The sequence below is a fragment of the Lissotriton vulgaris genome, chromosome 7 (genome assembly GCF_964263255.1).
Source record: "Lissotriton vulgaris chromosome 7, aLisVul1.2, whole genome shotgun sequence".
Classification (NCBI taxonomy): domain Eukaryota; kingdom Metazoa; phylum Chordata; class Amphibia; order Caudata; family Salamandridae; genus Lissotriton; species Lissotriton vulgaris.
Window position 1 is genome coordinate 1162380925 of NC_141695.1, and position 20715 is coordinate 1162401639.

Here is a 20715-nt window from a genome sequence, read left to right on the forward strand (position 1 = left end):
TGAGCGTAGATTATATTCTTGTGTTAACCCATTGTCTTTGTTGTTTTAGGTTCTATTCCCCTGCTGTCCCTTTCCCTCACATGAAAAATTCGAAAGCCCTAAGGGTAACTCTATATCAGGGTCTTGGTAATATCAGGTGGTGGACCATTTATTCTGCTGCAACTGAATCCTGCAGAGCTGGGCCTGGCAGTTGCCCTCTTATATGCCCATGCAATGGAGCCATTTGAGGTAGGGACTAAATGCGATGCCCAGATGTGGGGGTTTGACTGGGGTGCCTGCATGAAGGACACGATCAAATGATGCTCTTTTGTTCCTCTCTAGCCAGTCTGTCACAGGACCTCATCTATTTCAAATGCTGAACCTGTAGTGGGTGGCCTCCGGCCTTCAGGTTTAATTGTTCCAAGTTCCTCTTGGTGTCACTGAACGGAGACACTGGAGATGTGAGTTGGCAATCATGCTTGCAGATACCGAGTTTAGTTTCCAATAACTGTGTATTTACATGGCCATGGAAGCCAACCTTATGCCTCAAATGCTTTAAATGAAGACCAAGCTTACTAGATGGTCTAAACTCCTGCTCAACATGCTGGGTAGAGTGGCCCTTTTCAAGAGTATGGTTTTACCACAGTTCTTATACTTGTTCTAGAACTTCCCACTTATCATCCCTCAGTCATTGTATCGGTTAATGCTTTCCGGGGACAACTCCTTTATGTGGGCCAACCAACCAACCAGCCCCCCATAGCTTTTGGGAAGTCCACATATTCAACCTTTGATAACGGAATGGGTATAGCAGATCTGCATCTCTACTATTGAGCCTCACAGCTCCTGGTGTTAAAAGACATGATCCTATATTCCGAGATGTGGTTGCCCTGATTGGTCAAGATAATGTCCTGTGGATTTTATTGGTGTCTCCTATACCCCAGGACGTCCCTGAGATAACCAGAGTAGTATTGCTAGCCTGGAGTTTGGCCCGGAGATGGACCGGATGAAACCACAGGTTCACATTGGAAACACCTCTATGGTGGAGTCATTGGCTGGAGCACTATGCTCGACTTCTGGAATTTGGTAAATGAGACCAAATTTGGATCTCAAAGATGGGAGCTGTTGGCCAAGGTACTCGTATGAAGTCCTTTCAGTACCTCCTAACTGAATTTAAGTTATATCGGTTTCACTTCTATAGGTACTTGGAGTTGCGCACTGATCAAATTTCCCTCTCAGATGTACCTGAATACAGCCACTTGGAAACAAAGATCGTCATCAGTTCCTTAGGGAAAGGCGGAATATCCCAGATTTATAAATCACTGGTTGTTAACTTGCCTGACATAATTCTGGTACAGAAAGCAAAATGGAGGCGCTGCTGAGTCCCCTACCTGACAATGACTGGAGGTGTGCTTGCATGGTACAAGGCTGCTTTTGTCACTCTGGTTCACACAACTTAAATATTTTCATACTACTTACCTCACGCCCCAGAGGCTGTGGCTTGCGAACAAACTCTCTGCACCCACATGCTTTCACTGCTTGACAAGGGGAAGGGGATTTCTTCCATATCCTGTGGACATGCCCTATTATTGCCACATACTGGACAAAGATCTATCTTTACTACCCTATCGGTAATACTGGGAAGACTGTAGGAACCCCCATCCAAGGTGGACGTGGTGGGTATCATTGAGGATTTGGAACGTACTCATGGAGATTGTATCCTAGTGGGAATTGGAACTATGATCGACAAAATGGACATTGTGAAATACTGAAAATCTGCAATGCCTTCTCCCCTTGTGGAATGGCAATCAGTCATGAATTGATACGCAAAACATTAGGGCCCACATGCATCAAAGCAAAGACCGGTCAAAACGGGCAGATTCTGAGAATCTGCCCCTTTGCGACCAGTATTTTTGCATTTGGGATGCATCATCCCAAATGCAAAAATCGCAATTTAAGTAATCTCTAAATTGCGATTACTTAAATTGCCATTGCATTTAAGAAATCGCAAATTGAGATTCCTTAAATGCAATGCATTAAAGTAAAAAAACGAGCGATTTTGTTAATTCATGGTAATTTGCAAAAACTTTGAAAAATGCACTAAAGTGCATTTTTCAAAGTTCCATTTTACACACACACATGCCCTTGGGGCATGTGTGTGTGCAAGATGTACTCATATGCAGATTTCAGGGCTGCAACAGGGTGTCATTTTGACACCCTGGCACCCTTGAAATTGCATTTTTAATTTGCGATTCTAAAATTGAGAATTGCAAATTAAGAATGTCTTCCTATTCATTCTTATGGGCCTCTAGGCCAATAGGAATGAATGAGGAGGTATTCCTTAATTGCGACTCGCAATTTGCGAGCAGCAATTAAGGAATGTTTAGAAATCGCTATTTTTTAAGCGATTTCTACATGCATAGCCTTTTGCTATACCTTATTAGCGAATCCTTATTTTTCGCTAATAAGGAATCGCAAATGGCATTGTTGATGCATGTGCCAGTAGGTGCCTACGTATGTTGCACGAGGCTTCACCCAAAAGCATTACAATTATGGGGGAAATGGTGGGACTATTTTGAACTAGTAAAATGAATGCACCAAAGTTTGGTCAACTACAAAACCATAGCATTTGTTGTGCTGTTACGTTTTTATGAAAATCCAATACAATTTGGTTATAAAAAAATATATACTTGCACTTTATTTTAGTCATTTCTCTTGGGATGACTCTGCCCATAGTATTTTATACACAGAGGATTGTGGGTGTAAAAAGAAATGCTGGATATAACTGGTGCAGCATTGTTTTGGTTTCTGTTAAAAACAAATGGTCACAGTGATTTGGTTTTTGAGGCACAAGGGTGAGAGATCGCTATTATATACAGCTAGCTTTGTGCTGTAGCGATTTCTCTTGGGGCAAATCGGTTCAAATATTTTTAACATGGTGGACTGTTTGTTTTAAATGACTGCTGAGTGCTGACCGTATGTGTTTTGCTAGTTAGAAAATTGTTTTTTACATGGGGATCATGGGATTTAAATGGCCTTTGAATAGAAGTTGGTGTGGTTTACCAATTTATTTTAGGAAAATGAACACAGCTATTTATTTTTATAAATGAAAGATTATGGGTTAAATGGCTCATAAATACTTCTGACAACATGTTCCACTGATTTCTATTACGGGCATGGCAATTTTCTGCATTGAAGTTTATGGGTGTTAAATGATCATTGAACATATTTGGCTCTGTATTTCACTGGCGTTTTGACAAAATGTTCTTTTCTACAATGGAAATTATGAGAGTTAAATGGCTGTCATGTTTACACCTGGAACTATACTTTGGGGACTCATGTTAGGAGATAAATATTTTTCCATTATCCATTGAATATATGATGATGCTTACAAAGTAAGTAACATAGGGCCGGATGTATGAAACTTCTAGTTTGCATTTCCTCAATAGCAAATCCTAAGAAATCGTTATTTAGGAAATGCAAAATGGAATGTACAAAAATAAAGATTTCCTAATAGCAATTCCTACAGTGTAGGAAATGTTATTAGCAAATCGCTATTTAGGAAATGCTAAACCATTCGTTCTATGGGCCATTGTGCATTTCCAAATTTGTGATTTCGTAATTAGGAAATGCAAAACCAAGGGCGCCTATGAGCCTAAGGACCCCCTTGATGCACCGTCAAAAAAGTGGTGCACATGTAAAGCACACAAATGCACTTCTGAGGGCAGCAGAGGGGAGAGGCGGAAACACAAGTTGGGCCGATTTGTGGGTACCACAGTATCAATGGCCTAGTGACGGGCCCTCTCCCACGTTCTCACTGCATGTTATCAGCTTCACAGGTAGAAGCACACGCGGACTATAACATACTTGCTGGGCATTGTGATCTTATGCTAATATTTTAACATATGTGCTTGTCCTCTTTGCAGTGAATGTTGACTTCTCATGTTTTCTTCTTGTATGTCACATGTACAATATTATTAAACCATTGTTGATATCTCAAATTCAGAGCTGTAAACTATCTAAGTATAAACATGTTTTTTCAACAAAATCAATAAAACAGATTTAATAAAATTAAAAAAGCACACAAACGCCCTAGTACATGGACTTGTGGGCCCGGGTCCAATATGGACACCCATTGCCTGAATCTGTGACCAAAGCACATTCTACGGACGACAGGCAGGCGATAAAGGCCAATGCACTGTGTCAAAAGCCCGCTCTATATCAACCAGCAGAGGGGCAGCACCATCCAACACTTCATCAGAGTGGGCCTGGGCCAGGTGCAGCCGGTGAAGGAAATACCTAGTGTGGCTGGCTGGCATAAAACCTTTCTGATTGGCGTATATCACCAATCCTATCACCGTAGCTAGGCTCGTAGCCAGTACTTTAGCCAGAATTTTCACCTCAAGATTAATGAGCGAAATAAGACAATATGACCCAGAGACCGCCGGTAGTTTGCCAGGTTTCAGTATACCCACGACCGTAGATCTCCTGCGACTTTGAGGGAGCCTCCCATGATTCAAGGCGTCTTCATAGAGCCCCAACAAATGCAGGACCAATCACGAGGAACTTTGCATAGTGCTGTAAAGGAAACCTATTCAAGCCCTGGGCTTTTCCAGATGGCACTGATGAGATTGCCTGCTCCACTTCCTCAACAGTGAGGGGGAGATCCAAGTCTTCACTCTCCAAGGCAGAGAACATTTGAACGGGCAAATCATCGATGAGGGGATGGTCCCGCTCTGGAGCTAGAGCTGCTAGAGGATCCTGGCAGGCATACAGGGCCTGGAAGTGTGAAGCAAATTCCCTCACCTGGAGGTCCGCACCCCTCAGTGTCTCACCCGCTGGAATGCGCAGCTCCGCCACCAGCCTACACAGGTGGTTTGCTGTCGTCAGCAAGTATAACAACTTGTCCGCCTTACCCCCCATCTCGTACACCAGCCCCTGGGAGTGAAGTCAGCTCAGTTTCTTTGAGTCCAACAGCTTTCATCGTGCTCGATGATGGTCGGTGGGTAGGAGCTACAGAACTGGGGTAATCTATTCCCAGAGGGGAAGGAACCATTGAACCCTTCCTCGCTCCCGCTCCAGACAAGTGTTGTGTGATGGGTCAGAAGGGGGGGGGGGGGGTGGACAGGGTAATTCCATTTTCAGAGGTGGAGGGTCCCTTACTCGAGGTGCTTCTGCCGCTGGTTGCTCTCAGAGTTTTTGCCTCTGAAGAAGCTCTGTGTGAAACCGCTGCCGCTCTGTTGGTAGCCCAGATGCTGCCTGTGGTAGGACTGAATGGGTTCGGGGAAGGTGGCTAAAGGGAGTATCACTCGAGGAAACCTGTAAGGCGCCCATCGCCTCAGCTGTCTCTGTGTCTTTTTGATTTTTTTCAAGCAAGGTCCTCACCTGAGGTCCTAAGAGGTTATCCATCGACATTGAGCCAGGAGTGGGGTCGTAGAATGACAGAAGTGTGTACACCCCTGGCCGCTGTGTCTGACACATCTAAATCCTACCTCATGGTTGCATTAGAAAAGGCCTTACCTTCATCCACAAGCTCTTCCCCCACAGCTTGCGATATTGGTCTGCGAGGTGCTGCAGGAGCCCCTTCATCTCTACCCAGTGGGCTCTATCATATCTATGAGGAGGTTGACAGAGGTGCTGATGCACCAGTGCCTGGCAACACCTACAGCCACTCTCTTCCCTGCTGCGTCCATTTGCCTGCTCTCCTTACCAGGATGCAGTGTGTCCCTGGTGGTCTGGGCTGCAGCTCTCGTCCTAGTGGTAGTGGCTACTAAGGAGTCAGGTGGAATGTGGCCCATGATGTACAGTGGATCAGAGGGCGCAGTTTGTATTTTTTCTCAATGTGTTGAGTGGCCACATAAGATTTACCAGAGTCCATCAAACTGGAGTGGCGAAGAGCGGAGTAGTGTGTCGTAGAATAGAGTGGAGTAAAGTGGCAGCGAGGGAGTTGCATAGAATGCCGTAGTGTCGTAGAGTGGAGTGTCATAGAGTAAAATAGAATCGCCTAGAGTGAAGTGAAATAAAGTACAGTGGTGCAGAGAAGATAGTTGTCGAGTGCAGTGGCGTAGAATACATTGGTTTAGAGTAAAGTGGTGTAGAGTGCATTGGTGTAGAGTGCATTGGCATAGTGTGCATTGGCGTAGAGTGCAGAGACAGAGTGCATTGGTGTAGAGTGCATTGGCATAGAGTGCATTGGTGTAGAGGGTTGTGGTGTAGAGAGGTGCAGAGTAGATTGCAGTGGCAAGGAGTATAGTGGCATAGAGTAGATTGTTTCAGAGTAGAGTGAAGTGGTGTAGAGTAGATATTTACAACAAGGGGTGGTGAGGGACAGAGTCTCTGAATTAAACAGAATACTCTCACCCAGTCAAGAGATCAGGGCTAGATCCAACACCGTTTTTTAGCTCACTGCACCATCCCAGTTTCAGAACCTGGCTGTATGCAAATTAGTCTGTTCCTGTCCCAGTGCATGATGGGAACAGGGCAAACCAAACTACAAAAGCCAATTCTTACACTGGGAAGGAAACAAGCTACCGGGGACCAGTTTCTGGCATTTCAGCCGTCTTCGGCCCGGCTTGCTTGAATCCTGATGGTGCAATGAGCAAGGGACTCACATCTGAGTATACCCTTCCACGCTTAGGGTGGACAAAAATATTTACAACAAGGGGTGGTGAGGGACAGAGTCTCTGAATTAAACAGAATACTCTCACCCAGTCAAGAGATCAGGGCTAGATCCAACACCGTTTTTAGCTCACTGCACCATCCCAGTTTCAGAACCTGGCTGTATGCAAATTAGTCAGTTCCTGTCCCAGTGCATGATGGGAACAGGGCAAACCAAACTACAAAAGCCAATTCTTACACTGGGAAGGAAACAAGCTACCGGGGACCGGTTTCTGGCATTTCAGCCGTCTTCGGCCCGGCTTGCTTGAATCCTGATGGTGCAATGAGCAAGGGACTCACATCTGAGTATACCCTTCCACGCTTAGGGTGGACAAAAATATTTACAACAAGGGGTGGTGAGGGACAGAGTCTCTGAATTAAACAGAATACTCTCACCCAGTCAAGAGATCAGGGCTAGATCCAACACCGTTTTTTAGCTCACTGCACCATCCCAGTTTCAGAACCTGGCTGTATGCAAATTAGTCTGTTCCTGTCCCAGTGCATGATGGGAACAGGGCAAACCAAACTACAAAAGCCAATTCTTACACTGGGAAGGAAACAAGCTACCGGGGACCGGTTTCTGGCATTTCAGCCGTCTTCGGCCCGGCTTGCTTGAATCCTGATGGTGCAATGAGCAAGGGACTCACATCTGAGTATACCCTTCCACGCTTAGGGTGGACAAAAATATTTACAACAAGGGGTGGTGAGGGACAGAGTCTCTGAATTAAACAGAATACTCTCACCCAGTCAAGAGATCAGGGCTAGATCCAACACCGTTTTTTAGCTCACTGCACCATCCCAGTTTCAGAACCTGGCTGTATGCAAATTAGTCTGTTCCTGTCCCAGTGCATGATGGGAACAGGGCAAACCAAACTACAAAAGCTAATTCTTACACTGGGAAGGAAACAAGCTACCGGGGACCGGTTTCTGGCATTTCAGCCGTCTTCGGCCCGGCTTGCTTGAATCCTGATGGTGCAATGAGCAAGGGACTCACATCTGAGTATACCCTTCCACGCTTAGGGTGGACAAAAATATTTACAACAAGGGGTGGTGAGGGACAGAGTCTCTGAATTAAACAGAATACTCTCACCCAGTCAAGAGATCAGGGCTAGATCCAACACCGTTTTTTAGCTCACTGCACCATCCCAGTTTCAGAACCTGGCTGTATGCAAATTAGTCTGTTCCTGTCCCAGTGCATGATGGGAACAGGGCAAACCAAACTACAAAAGCCAATTCTTACACTGGGAAGGAAACAAGCTACCGGGGACCGGTTTCTGGCATTTCAGCCGTCTTCTGCCCGGCTTGCTTGAATCCTGATGGTGCAATGAGCAAGGGACTCACATCTGAGTATACCCTTCCACGCTTAGGGTGGACAAAAATATTTACAACAAGGGGTGGTGAGGGACAGAGTCTCTGAATTAAACAGAATACTCTCACCCAGTCAAGAGATCAGGGCTAGATCCAACACCGTTTTTTAGCTCACTGCACCATCCCAGTTTCAGAACCTGGCTGTATGCAAATTAGTCTGTTCCTGTCCCAGTGCATGATGGGAACAGGGCAAACCAAACTACAAAAGCCAATTCTTACACTGGGAAGGAAACAAGCTACCGGGGACCGGTTTCTGGCATTTCAGCCGTCTTCGGCCCGGCTTGCTTGAATCCTGATGGTGCAATGAGCAAGGGACTCACATCTGAGTATACCCTTCCACGCTTAGGGTGGACAAAAATATTTACAACAAGGGGTGGTGAGGGACAGAGTCTCTGAATTAAACAGAATACTCTCACCCAGTCAAGAGATCAGGGCTAGATCCAACACAGTTTTTTAGCTCACTGCACCATCCCAGTTTCAGAACCTGGCGGTATGCAAATTAGTCTGTTCCTGTCCCAGTGCATGATGGGAACAGGGCAAACCAAACTACAAAAGCCAATTCTTACACTGGGAAGGAAACAAGCTACCGGGGACCGGTTTCTGGCATTTCAGCCGTCTTCGGCCCGGCTTGCTTGAATCCTGATGGTGCAATGAGCAAGGGACTCACATCTGAGTATACCCTTCCACGCTTAGGGTGGACAAAAATATTTACAACAAGGGGTGGTGAGGGACAGAGTCTCTGAATTAAACAGAATACTCTCACCCAGTCAAGAGATCAGGGCTAGATCCAACACCGTTTTTTAGCTCACTGCACCATCCCAGTTTCAGAACCTGGCTGTATGCAAATTAGTCTGTTCCTGTCCCAGTGCATGATGGGAACAGGGCAAACCAAACTACAAAAGCCAATTCTTACACTGGGAAGGAAACAAGCTACCGGGGACCGGTTTCTGGCATTTCAGCCGTCTTCGACCCGGCTTGCTTGAATCCTGATGGTGCAATGAGCAAGGAACTCACATCTGAGTATACCCTTCCACGCTTAGGGTGGACAAAAATATTTACAACAAGGGGTGGTGAGGGACAGAGTCTCTGAATTAAACAGAATACTCTCACCCAGTCAAGAGATCAGGGCTAGATCCAACACCGTTTTTTAGCTCACTGCACCATCCCAGTTTCAGAACCTGGCTGTATGCAAATTAGTCGGTTCCTGTCCCAGTGCATGATGGGAACAGGGCAAACCAAACTACAAAAGCCAATTCTTACACTGGGAAGGAAACAAGCTACCGGGGACCGGTTTCTGGCATTTCAGCCGTCTTCGGCCCGGCTTCCTTGAATCCTGATGGTGCAATGAGCAAGGGACTCACATCTGAGTATACCCTTCCACGCTTAGGGTGGACAAAAATATTTACAACAAGGGGTGGTGAGGGACAGAGTCTCTGAATTAAACAGAATACTCTCACCCAGTCAAGAGATCAGGGCTAGATCCAACACCGTTTTTTAGCTCACTGCACCATCCCAGTTTCAGAACCTGGCTGTATGCAAATTAGTCTGTTCCTGTCCCAGTGCATGATGGGAACAGGGCAAACCAAACTACAAAAGCCAATTCTTACACTGGGAAGGAAACAAGCTACCGGGGACCGGTTTCTGGCATTTCAGCCGTCTTCGGCCCGGCTTGCTTGAATCCTGATGGTGCAATGAGCAAGGGACTCACATCTGAGTATACCCTTCCACGCTTAGGGTGGACAAAAATATTTACAACAAGGGGTGGTGAGGGACAGAGTCTCTGAATTAAACAGAATACTCTCACCCAGTCAAGAGATCAGGGCTAGATCCAACACAGTTTTTTAGCTCACTGCACCATCCCAGTTTCAGAACCTGGCTGTATGCAAATTAGTCTGTTCCTGTCCCAGTGCATGATGGGAACAGGGCAAACCAAACTACAAAAGCCAATTCTTACACTGGGAAGGAAACAAGCTACCGGGGACCGGTTTCTGGCATTTCAGCCGTCTTCGGCCCGGCTTGCTTGAATCCTGATGGTGCAATGAGCAAGGGACTCACATCTGAGTATACCCTTCCACGCTTAGGGTGGACAAAAATATTTACAACAAGGGGTGGTGAGGGACAGAGTCTCTGAATTAAACAGAATACTCTCACCCAGTCAAGAGATCAGGGCTAGATCCAACACCGTTTTTTAGTTCACTGCACCATCCCAGTTTCAGAACCTGGCTGTATGCAAATTAGTCTGTTCCTGTCCCAGTGCATGATGGGAACAGGGCAAACCAAACTACAAAAGCCAATTCTTACACTGGGAAGGAAACAAGCTACCGGGGACCGGTTTCTGGCATTTCAGCCGTCTTCGGCCCGGCTTGCTTGAATCCTGATGGTGCAATGAGCAAGGGACTCACATCTGAGTATACCCTTCCACGCTTAGGGTGGACAAAAATATTTACAACAAGGGGTGGTGAGGGACAGAGTCTCTGAATTAAACAGAATACTCTCACCCAGTCAAGAGATCAGGGCTAGATCCAACACCGTTTTTTAGCTCACTGCACCATCCCAGTTTCAGAACCTGGCTGTATGCAAATTAGTCTGTTCCTGTCCCAGTGCATGATGGGAACAGGGCAAACCAAACTACAAAAGCCAATTCTTACACTGGGAAGGAAACAAGCTACCGGGGACCGGTTTCTGGCATTTCAGCCGTCTTCGGCCCGGCTTGCTTGAATCCTGATGGTGCAATGAGCAAGGGACTCACATCTGAGTATACCCTTCCACGCTTAGGGTGGACAAAAATATTTACAACAAGGGGTGGTGAGGGACAGAGTCTCTGAATTAAACAGAATACTCTCACCCAGTCAAGAGATCAGGGCTAGATCCAACACCGTTTTTTAGCTCACTGCACCATCCCAGTTTCAGAACCTGGCTGTATGCAAATTAGTCTGTTCCTGTCCCAGTGCATGATGGGAACAGGGCAAACCAAACTACAAAAGCCAATTCTTACACTGGAAAGGAAACAAGCTACCGGGGACCGGTTTCTGGCATTTCAGCCGTCTTCGGCCCGGCTTGCTTGAATCCTGATGGTGCAATGAGCAAGGGACTCACATCTGAGTATACCCTTCCACGCTTAGGGTGGACAAAAATATTTACAACAAGGGGTGGTGAGGGACAGAGTCTCTGAATTAAACAGAATACTCTCACCCAGTCAAGAGATCAGGGCTAGATCCAACACCGTTTTTTAGCTCACTGCACCATCCCAGTTTCAGAACCTGGCTGTATGCAAATTAGTCTGTTCCTGTCCCAGTGCATGATGGGAACAGGGCAAACCAAACTACAAAAGCCAATTCTTACACTGGGAAGGAAACAAGCTACCGGGGACCGGTTTCTGGCATTTCAGCCGTCTTCGGCCCAGCTTGCTTGAATCCTGATGGTGCAATGAGCAAGGGACTCACATCTGAGTATACCCTTCCACGCTTAGGATGGACAAAAATATTTACAACAAGGGGTGGTGAGGGACAGAGTCTCTGAATTAAACAGAATACTCTCACCCAGTCAAGAGATCAGGGCTAGATCCAACACCGTTTTTTAGCTCACTGCACCATCCCAGTTTCAGAACCTGGCTGTATGCAAATTAGTCTGTTCCTGTCCCAGTGCATGATGGGAACAGGGCAAACCAAACTACAAAAGCCAATTCTTACACTGGGAAGGAAACAAGCTACCGGGGACCGGTTTCTGGCATTTCAGCCGTCTTCGGCCCGGCTTGCTTGAATCCTGATGGTGCAATGAGCAAGGGACTCACATCTGAGTATACCCTTCCACGCTTAGGGTGGACAAAAATATTTACAACAAGGGGTGGTGAGGGACAGAGTCTCTGAATTAAACAGAATACTCTCACCCAGTCAAGAGATCAGGGCTAGATCCAACACCGTTTTTTAGCTCACTGCACCATCCCAGTTTCAGAACCTGGCTGTATGCAAATTAGTCTGTTCCTGTCCCAGTGCATGATGGGAACAGGGCAAACCAAACTACAAAAGCCAATTCTTACACTGGGAAGGAAACAAGCTACCGAGGACCGGTTTTATGGCATTTCAGCCGTCTTCGGCCCGGCTTGCTTGAATCCTGATGGTGCAATGAGCAAGGGACTCACATCTGAGTATACCCTTCCACGCTTAGGGTGGACAAGAATATTTACAACAAGGGGTGGTGAGGGACAGAGTCTCTGAATTAAACAGAATACTCTCACCCAGTCAAGAGATCAGGGCTAGATCCAACACCGTTTTTTAGCTCACTGCACCATCCCAGTTTCAGAACCTGGCTGTATGCAAATTAGTCTGTTCCTGTCCCAGTGCATGATGGGAACAGGGCAAACCAAACTACAAAAGCCAATTCTTACACTGGGAAGGGCACAAGCTACCGGGGACCGGTTTCTGGCATTTCAGCCGTCTTCGGCCCGGCTTGCTTGAATCCTGATGGTGCAATGAGCAAGGGACTCACATCTGAGTATACCCTTCCACGCTTAGGGTGGACAAAAATATTTACAACAAGGGGTGGTGTGGGACAGAGTCTCTGAATTAAACAGAATACTCTCACCCAGTCAAGAGATCAGGGCTAGATCCAACACCGTTTTTTAGCTCACTGCACCATCCCAGTTTCAGAACCTGGCTGTATGCAAATTAGTCTGTTCCTGTCCCAGTGCATGATGGGAACAGGGCAAACCAAACTACAAAAGCCAATTCTTACACTGGGAAGGAAACAAGCTACCGGGGACCGGTTTCTGGCATTTCAGCCGTCTTCGGCCCGGCTTGCTTGAATCCTGATGGTGCAATGAGCAAGGGACTCACATCTGAGTATACCCTTCCACGCTTAGGGTGGACAAAAATATTTACAACAAGGGGTGGTGAGGGACAGAGTCTCTGAATTAAACAGAATACTCTCACCCAGTCAAGAGATCAGGGCTAGATCCAACACCGTTTTTTAGCTCACTGCACCATCCCAGTTTCAGAACCTGGCTGTATGCAAATTAGTCTGTTCCTGTCCCAGTGCATGATGGGAACAGGGCAAACCAAACTACAAAAGCCAATTCTTACACTGGGAAGGAAACAAGCTACCGGGGACCGGTTTCTGGCATTTTAGCCGTCTTCGGCCCGGCTTGCTTGAATCCTGATGGTGCAATGAGCAAGGGACTCACATCTGAGTATACCCTTCCACGCTTAGGGTGGACAAAAATATTTACAACAAGGGGTGGTGAGGGACAGAGTCTCTGAATTAAACAGAATACTCTCACCCAGTCAAGAGATCAGGGCTAGATCCAACACCGTTTTTTTAGCTCACTGCACCATCCCAGTTTCAGAACCTGGCTGTAGTGGCAGGGTATACTCAGACATGAGTCCCTTTCTCACTGCTCCATCAGGATTCAAGCAAGCCGGGCCGAAGAAGGCTGAAATGCCAGAAACCGGTCCCCGGTAGCTTGTCTCCTTTCTGGTGAAGAATTGGCTTGGTAGTTTAGTCTGCCCTGTTCCCATGATGCACTGGGCCAGGGACAGACTGATTTGCATATAGCCAGGTTCTGAGCTGGGATGGGGCAGTGAGATAAATAACGGTGATGGATCAAGCCCTGATCTTTGGACTGGGTAAGAGTGGTCTGTTTAACTCAGACACTCTGTTCATCACCACCCCCCTTTTCTAAATCGTTTTTGGCCACTATAGGTGTGGCAGGGTATCCTCAGACATGAGTCCCTTTCTCACTGCTCCATCAGGATTCAAGCAAGCCGGGCCGAAGAAGGCTGAAATGCCAGAAACCGGTCCCCGGTAGCTTGTCTCCTTTCTGGTGAAGAATTGGCTTGGTAGTTTAGTCTGCCCTGTTCCCATGATGCACTGGGCCAGGGACAGACTGATTTGCATATAGCCAGGTTCTGAGCTGCGATAGGGCAGTGAGATAAATAACGGTGATGGATCAAGCCCTGATCTTTGGACTGGGTAAGAGTGGTCTGTTTAACTCAGACACTCTGTTCATCACCACCCCCCTTTTCTAAATCGTTTTTGGCCACTATAGGTGTGGCAGGGTATACTCAGACATGAGTCCCTTTCTCACTGCTCCATCAGGATTCAAGCAAGCCGGGCCGAAGAAGGCTGAAATGCCAGAAACCGGTCCCCGGTAGCTTGTCTCCTTTCTGGTGAAGAATTGGCTTGGTAGTTTAGTCTGCCCTGTTCCCATGATGCACTGGGCCAGGGACAGACTGATTTGCATATAGCCAGGTTCTGAGCTGGGATGGGGCAGTGAGATAAATAACGGTGATGGATCAAGCCCTGATCTTTGGACTGGGTAAGAGTGGTCTGTTTAACTCACACACTCTGTTCATCACCACCCTCCTTTTCTAAATCGTGGTGTAGAGTAGAGGCAGAGGTGTAGAGTGGAGTAGATTTGAATCGTACAAAGTAGAGTACAGTGGTGTAGACTGCAGTGGTATGGAGTAGAGTGATGCAGAGTAGAGTGGCACAGAGTAGAGTGGCGCAGAGTACAGTAGTGCAGAGAAATAGAGTGGCCTAGAGTGCAGTGACGTAAAGACCAATGGTGTAGAGTGGCATAGCGCACAGTGGCGTAGAGTTTTGCAGAATAGAATAGAGTGCAGTGGTGCAAAGTAGTTGGCGTAGAGCACAGTAGTTTAGAGTAGAGTGGTGCACAGTAGAATGGCCTAGCATAGAATGGAGAGCCACAGAGTTGCATAGAGTAGAATGTTTCAGAGTACAGTGAAGTGGCGCAGAGTGGGGTAGAGTAATGACATATAGCGCAGTAGAGTAGAATTGTGCAGAGTAGAATGTTGTACTGTGGAGTGGCGCGGAGTGGGGTGGCGTGAAGTGGTGTAGAGTCAGGGGTGTGGAATTTAATAAAATATCTACTTTTCCATGGGGCAGGTTGCTTCTTAACTCTACTTGTCCTGTAACAAAATCCACTTGTCCCTTTTGTGCTATGTAATACAGCAACAAATCATGACAGCAATCTCATTATATAAGAGCTCTGATATAGCCTCTCTGATTATGCCAGGGCTCATACCATAGTAGGGTTTGATTACTTGCAATTCCATTATGTTGCCATGTTTCCGCAGATCTACATACTGGGGTTGAAGGTAGTATTAATCCGAGGGTGGGAAGGCCCTTTGAGGCTGTGCAAACCTACAAACTTGCATGTTTTAAGCATTTTCACCAACTCTTCACCATACTGAGAAAGATTGGAGCTTTACTTCGGACAATGGCAGATATGAAAGGGTTGGGAAAAAAGTAGCTGGAGGGAAAGTGCACTTGCAAACGCTCAGATTTTTGCATGAGCAAATCTATACATGCATATTTGCTCATGTTAAAATGCAGTTCACAAGTTTTCTAGGAGTACTATTTCTTGACCTACTTCTGTAAATTCTTGTGAATTCACGAAAGCTGTATATCTGCACTTCATGCAAGGATATAACCATCGGTGCACTTTCTTTAATAATTAGGCCCTTGACTTTTCTGCCGTTAACCATTACCTTTTGTGTTTATTAAAATGCTGAATATGGATACTTTAAGCCTATCGGGCGCTCCACATTAGATATCAAGGAACAGTGTACTTCAATATAAATCAAAAATTGGTGCCTCAAGAGGGAGGGTGTGTATCCAACACCCAAAACTTCTGTAATTACAGAAACCAAGATATGTAACCACCCCCTGAGCACACAGATATAATAGCCAGTATTTATCTCAACTGTATCGTAGTTGCACAAAAGATTAACTGGCAAGCCACAATGTATCAAAATGATTCTCAAGTCCATTCATCAAGTGATTGTAGTCACTATAAATCTTCGAAAGTTTATTCCGGTTAACTTTTTCTGTATATTGGGTACATCAGTCTCTGTGTGTAGATGGTACATCAGCCAACACGTGTTTCGTCGTGTATTAATACAACACATAGACTTCCTCAGGGCTGCAACCAAATAAACAATGCCCATAATTAAAATAAATTCTCTATATGGCAAGAAAGGAAGAGAAATTATAGTACCCTTCACCTAGAAAAGATAGTGTGCAGAACATATTATCGTGTAGGCACTTCCCGTGAGAAAGAAAGTAAATTTATAACCCAATTAGGGTTTAAAGGTTGCACTCAAAGTATATGTGAGTACCTTATAACCCAGTAGAAATCAACATAGAATTGGTAAGGTATATTCACTTCAGAATATATCATTTATCCTGGATGTTTAACTTCCACGTCTTGTTACCAGGTAAATCGTCAAAATAACAAAATGAGTGCAAACAATTGTCACCAAACACGGCTTCTGTGTGTCAATCATCACATTATCACAATAGCCTCCAAGATTCTTATCAGAAGTCTAGTACAACTATAGTAAAACCCTTTTATAAAATTGCATGATTCTATCTTCTATAAGAAGTTTATCCTGTACCTGTCATAAACTCATTGCAACAATATCTCAGTCCACATTATATAAATAAATACCCTTGTTTATGCCAAACCAAGTTGGTACGTACATTTACAACTGTTATCCATAGTATAGTGTGTGGAGTAGCACTCACCAAAATTATCAAAAACACACGAATTCAATATTCTTCACAAATAATCCAATCCCTTCTTGGTCCTTCCTAAAAAGACAGAGCAACGTATATATCCTATTCCTTATTTATAGATGGACTATATCTACTCCACACACTATACTATGGATAACAGTTGTAAACGTGCGTACCAACTTGGTTTGGCATAAACGAGGGTATTTATTTATATAATGTGGACTGAGATATTGTTGTCATGAGTTTATGACAGGTACAGGATAATCTTCTTATAGAAGATAGAATCATGCAATTTTATAAAAGGGTTTTACTATAGTTGTACTAGACTTCTGATAAGAATCTTGGAGGCTATTGTGATAATGTGATGATTGACACACAGAAGCCGTGTTTGGTGACAATTGTTTGCACTCATTTTGTTATTTTGACGATTTACCTGGTAACAAGACGTGGAAGTTAAACATCCAGGATAAATGATATATTCCGAGGTGAATATACCTTACTAATTCTACGTTGATTTCTACTGGGTTATAAGGTACTCACATATACTTTGAGTGCAACCTTTAAACCCTAATTGGGTTATAAATTTACTTTCTTTCTCAAGGGAAGTGCCTACACGATAATATGTTCTGCACGATATCTTTTCTAGGTGACGGGTACTATAATTTCTCTTCCTTTCTTGCCATATAGAGAATTTATTTTAATTATGGGCATTGTTTATTTGGTTGCAGCCCTGAGGAAGTCTATGTGTTGTATTAATACACGACGAAACACGTGTTGGCTGATGTACCATCTATACACAGAGATTGATGTACCGAATATAAAGAAAAATTTAACCGGAATAAACTTTTGAAGATTTAAAGTGACTACAATCACTTGATGAATGGACTTGAATCATTTTGATACATTGTGGCTTGCCAGTTAATCTTGTGTGCAACTACGATACAGTTGAGATAAATACTGGCTATTATATCTGTGTGCTCAGGGGGTGGTTACATTTATTAAAATGCTGTCTCTCTTTCTCTCTCTCTATTGGCTGGTTTCAGTTTGAGTGACAGCATTCTGCTCTTTCACAAAGAGCATATCGACACACAAGGTAGTTTTGTTCAGTGCCGGGTCCACTGTGGCAAAGTGTGCTTTTTAAGATCAAAAACAATTTTTGCTTTTGTCAATGTTTGTTATAATGGTGAGGGCCCAGCAGCTCCAACACCAATAAGGTTTTACAAAAACCATGGCAAAGCAAGTCACACATTGACATAACCAAAATGCTCACCACCAATTTTAGACCTGCTGGCTTTGCCAATGCTTGTTTATTTGTATGTTTCCCAGAAGCGTATTGAAACTGCTTACACTGATTTTCCATTATGAATAGCTTTGGGAAATACTAGCATACATCAACACATTTTACTAAATGATGCTGCAAAGAAATGGTACGTAAAATGTTACAGTAGAATAGCTAAAAAAAATCCTACTTACTTTTATTGTGAACATTTTATTTTGAAAGCAAAGACTCCTCCATCTTGGTTTCAAGCTTCTGTAAATATCTGCATCTCATCAGAGACATTCTGGGAGTATTATACATAGAATCCTATTGCTAAACTTTGAAAACGTTTGTACACATTTTTATACTGGAACCACTGTCAGTAATGCAGTCCAAGCTTACAACATTTACTTAGAGCGCTCACCCTAATAATAAAGGCTTTGCATTAATGAACCATAATTACAAGTTTGAACAGCATTAACACATTGCCACAAATATTACCTTAACTGCAGACAATGCCCTTCCCTGATCCATAATGTGTTAGTGTAAACTGGCAGGCAAGGGGTTTGTACGGTAGGGGAGTTGGGCCTACTTGTCCCAAGTACAAAATACACATAAAAAATTGTTGCCCTTCACCCCAAACAATATGTCCTGGGCGTCTGGCTCTAGGAATTCCACATTCCTGGCATAGAGTAGATTGTTTCAGAGTAGAGTGAGGTGCCCTAGAGCGGAGTGGTTATGTTATGTTATGTTATACTCATTTCTATAGCGCACGAATCCCCCGGGGGCATCTCGGTGCTTGACTAGAATTTCTGACCTCAGAGTGGAAGTCGAGAGTATGATCAAAAAAGAAACGCTTTTAGTGGTTCCCTGAAAGTACTATATATTGAGATTTTGCGGAGGGGAACCAGTAGCTTATTCCAGTATCTTGGAGCCAGATACGAGAATGCTTTTCCTACGGTGCGACACAAACGTATACGCGGCACTCGTAGAAGACCAAGAGCACCGGATCTGAGGTTTCTGTTAGGTATATGTTTGAGAAGTCTCTTTTGAAGATATTGAGGGCCTCTTCCATTAAGCGCATAGTAGGTGAGACAGCAGAGCTTGAAAAATTATCTTTCTCACCGAAAGCCAATGAAGTTGGGCGGTTCAGTACCATTCTGGCCGCCGTGTTCTTAATCATTTGCAGTTGGCTTAGCTGGGTCTCTTCCACTTCTGCCAACAAAGCATTGCCGTAGTCCAGGCGACTGATAACCATAGCCTGGACCAGGGTTCTGCGATGGTTCGTGGGCATGTAAGGAAGGATTTTGTGAAGCAAACAGAAACTATAATAGCAGGAGCTGATAGTGGCAGCAATGTGATCTTTCATTGTTAGTGACTGATCTGGTTTTGTTTTTTTTAAAAACATTTTCTTCGAGTCTCAGAGTTAATACAGTACATATATTTCAACCACAGCCACATAGTCAAGCACATTATCATGATATCATACGGACAACCAATTATGCCGAAACCACAGGTACATATTTGCATCGCCTTCCAGAGGGGACTTAGATGAGTGAGTATTGAGTCCTTACTCTTCCTCAGAATCTTCACTGCTGTCATCCTGGTCCGGAGGCGGTTCACAGATATCCCCTCTATATTTGTTCCATGCCCCCCATATTTTCGACCATTTTCGGGGGTATCCCCTGTGGCTTAGCACCGCTCTTTCCGCTATCATGGCAGCATCCAGGTCTCTACACCATGCTGTTAAAGTGGGTTTGTCTGTACTGCCCCATTTCTGTGCTATGTTTCGCTTTGCTACCATCATTCCCATTGTAACCCAGCTCTGCCCCGCGCGCGTGAGGTCATTCGGTTCCCAGACATTTACCAGGCAGCGTTTGGGCTCTGGTAATATCGTGACCCCCTCCGACTGTGACATCGTCCTCATCACTTGCGCCCAGTATTCGGCTATTTTGGGACAGTCCCATATGGTGTGGAAAAAGGTTCCTTCCTCCCCGCACCCTCTCAAACAATAGGGGTGTGTTATACGTCCTATTTGTGTAGGGTGTGTCTTGTATAGTTCGAGCGGTGCAGGATGCGTAATTGCACCAACCTAAGACGGGAAGGAATACCTATCTCTTTCGGGGACGCCAATGCCTCTTGCCATTCAGAGTCGTCGCTCTCACCTAGATCTGTGGACCCCCTGTCCCTCAGTGTTCCCATCAGATCAGGCAGATTGTTTATTAATTTACGATATGTAAGGGAGGTCGCCTTTTTCGCCATGTAGTCTGTTAATAGCCTGTCTTCAAGGGGGGATGATTCAGGGAGTTCTGAGTCAGGTGGAAGCGCTGTCATCAGGGGATGCCTGATTTGGTTATATCTAAATATTTCAGATGGGGCCAGGTCGTATTGCTGCTGTAACTGATCGAAAGGTAGCAGTCCTCCTTTTTGCCATAAGTCTCCAATCGTAGAGATTCCAATATCATCTCAGCGATCGAAGCCTTTGCTGTACCTAAGTTTTCCTAGTCGTTTCGTGTCCCAGAGCGGAGTGAGTTGCGTGAGCACCCCCTACCATCCCAGGCGTACTTGAGCTGTGTGCCATATCCCCAGTGTATGACGCAGCGGTCCTAGTTTCTGCATAGATAGTTTTTTATCGTAAAGGGGGGCCAACATTTCAACCACACCCAACTGGTGTCTGTCCACCTTTAGTGCCGGTTCTGACTGTGGGAGATGTACCCATTGGTTAATACCTTTTAATTGTGCTGCCCAGAAATAGAGTTGCACATCAGGGAGCGCTATTCCTTCATCGTACCAGCTGTGCACTAGCTTAGCTTGTGCTATGCGCGGTAGTTTGTTGCCCCATAGTAGATTAGTTACCTGTGCCACGATTGCTTTAAAATATGTGGGTTTTACTGGGTAGGGTGTGTTTTCCAATATAT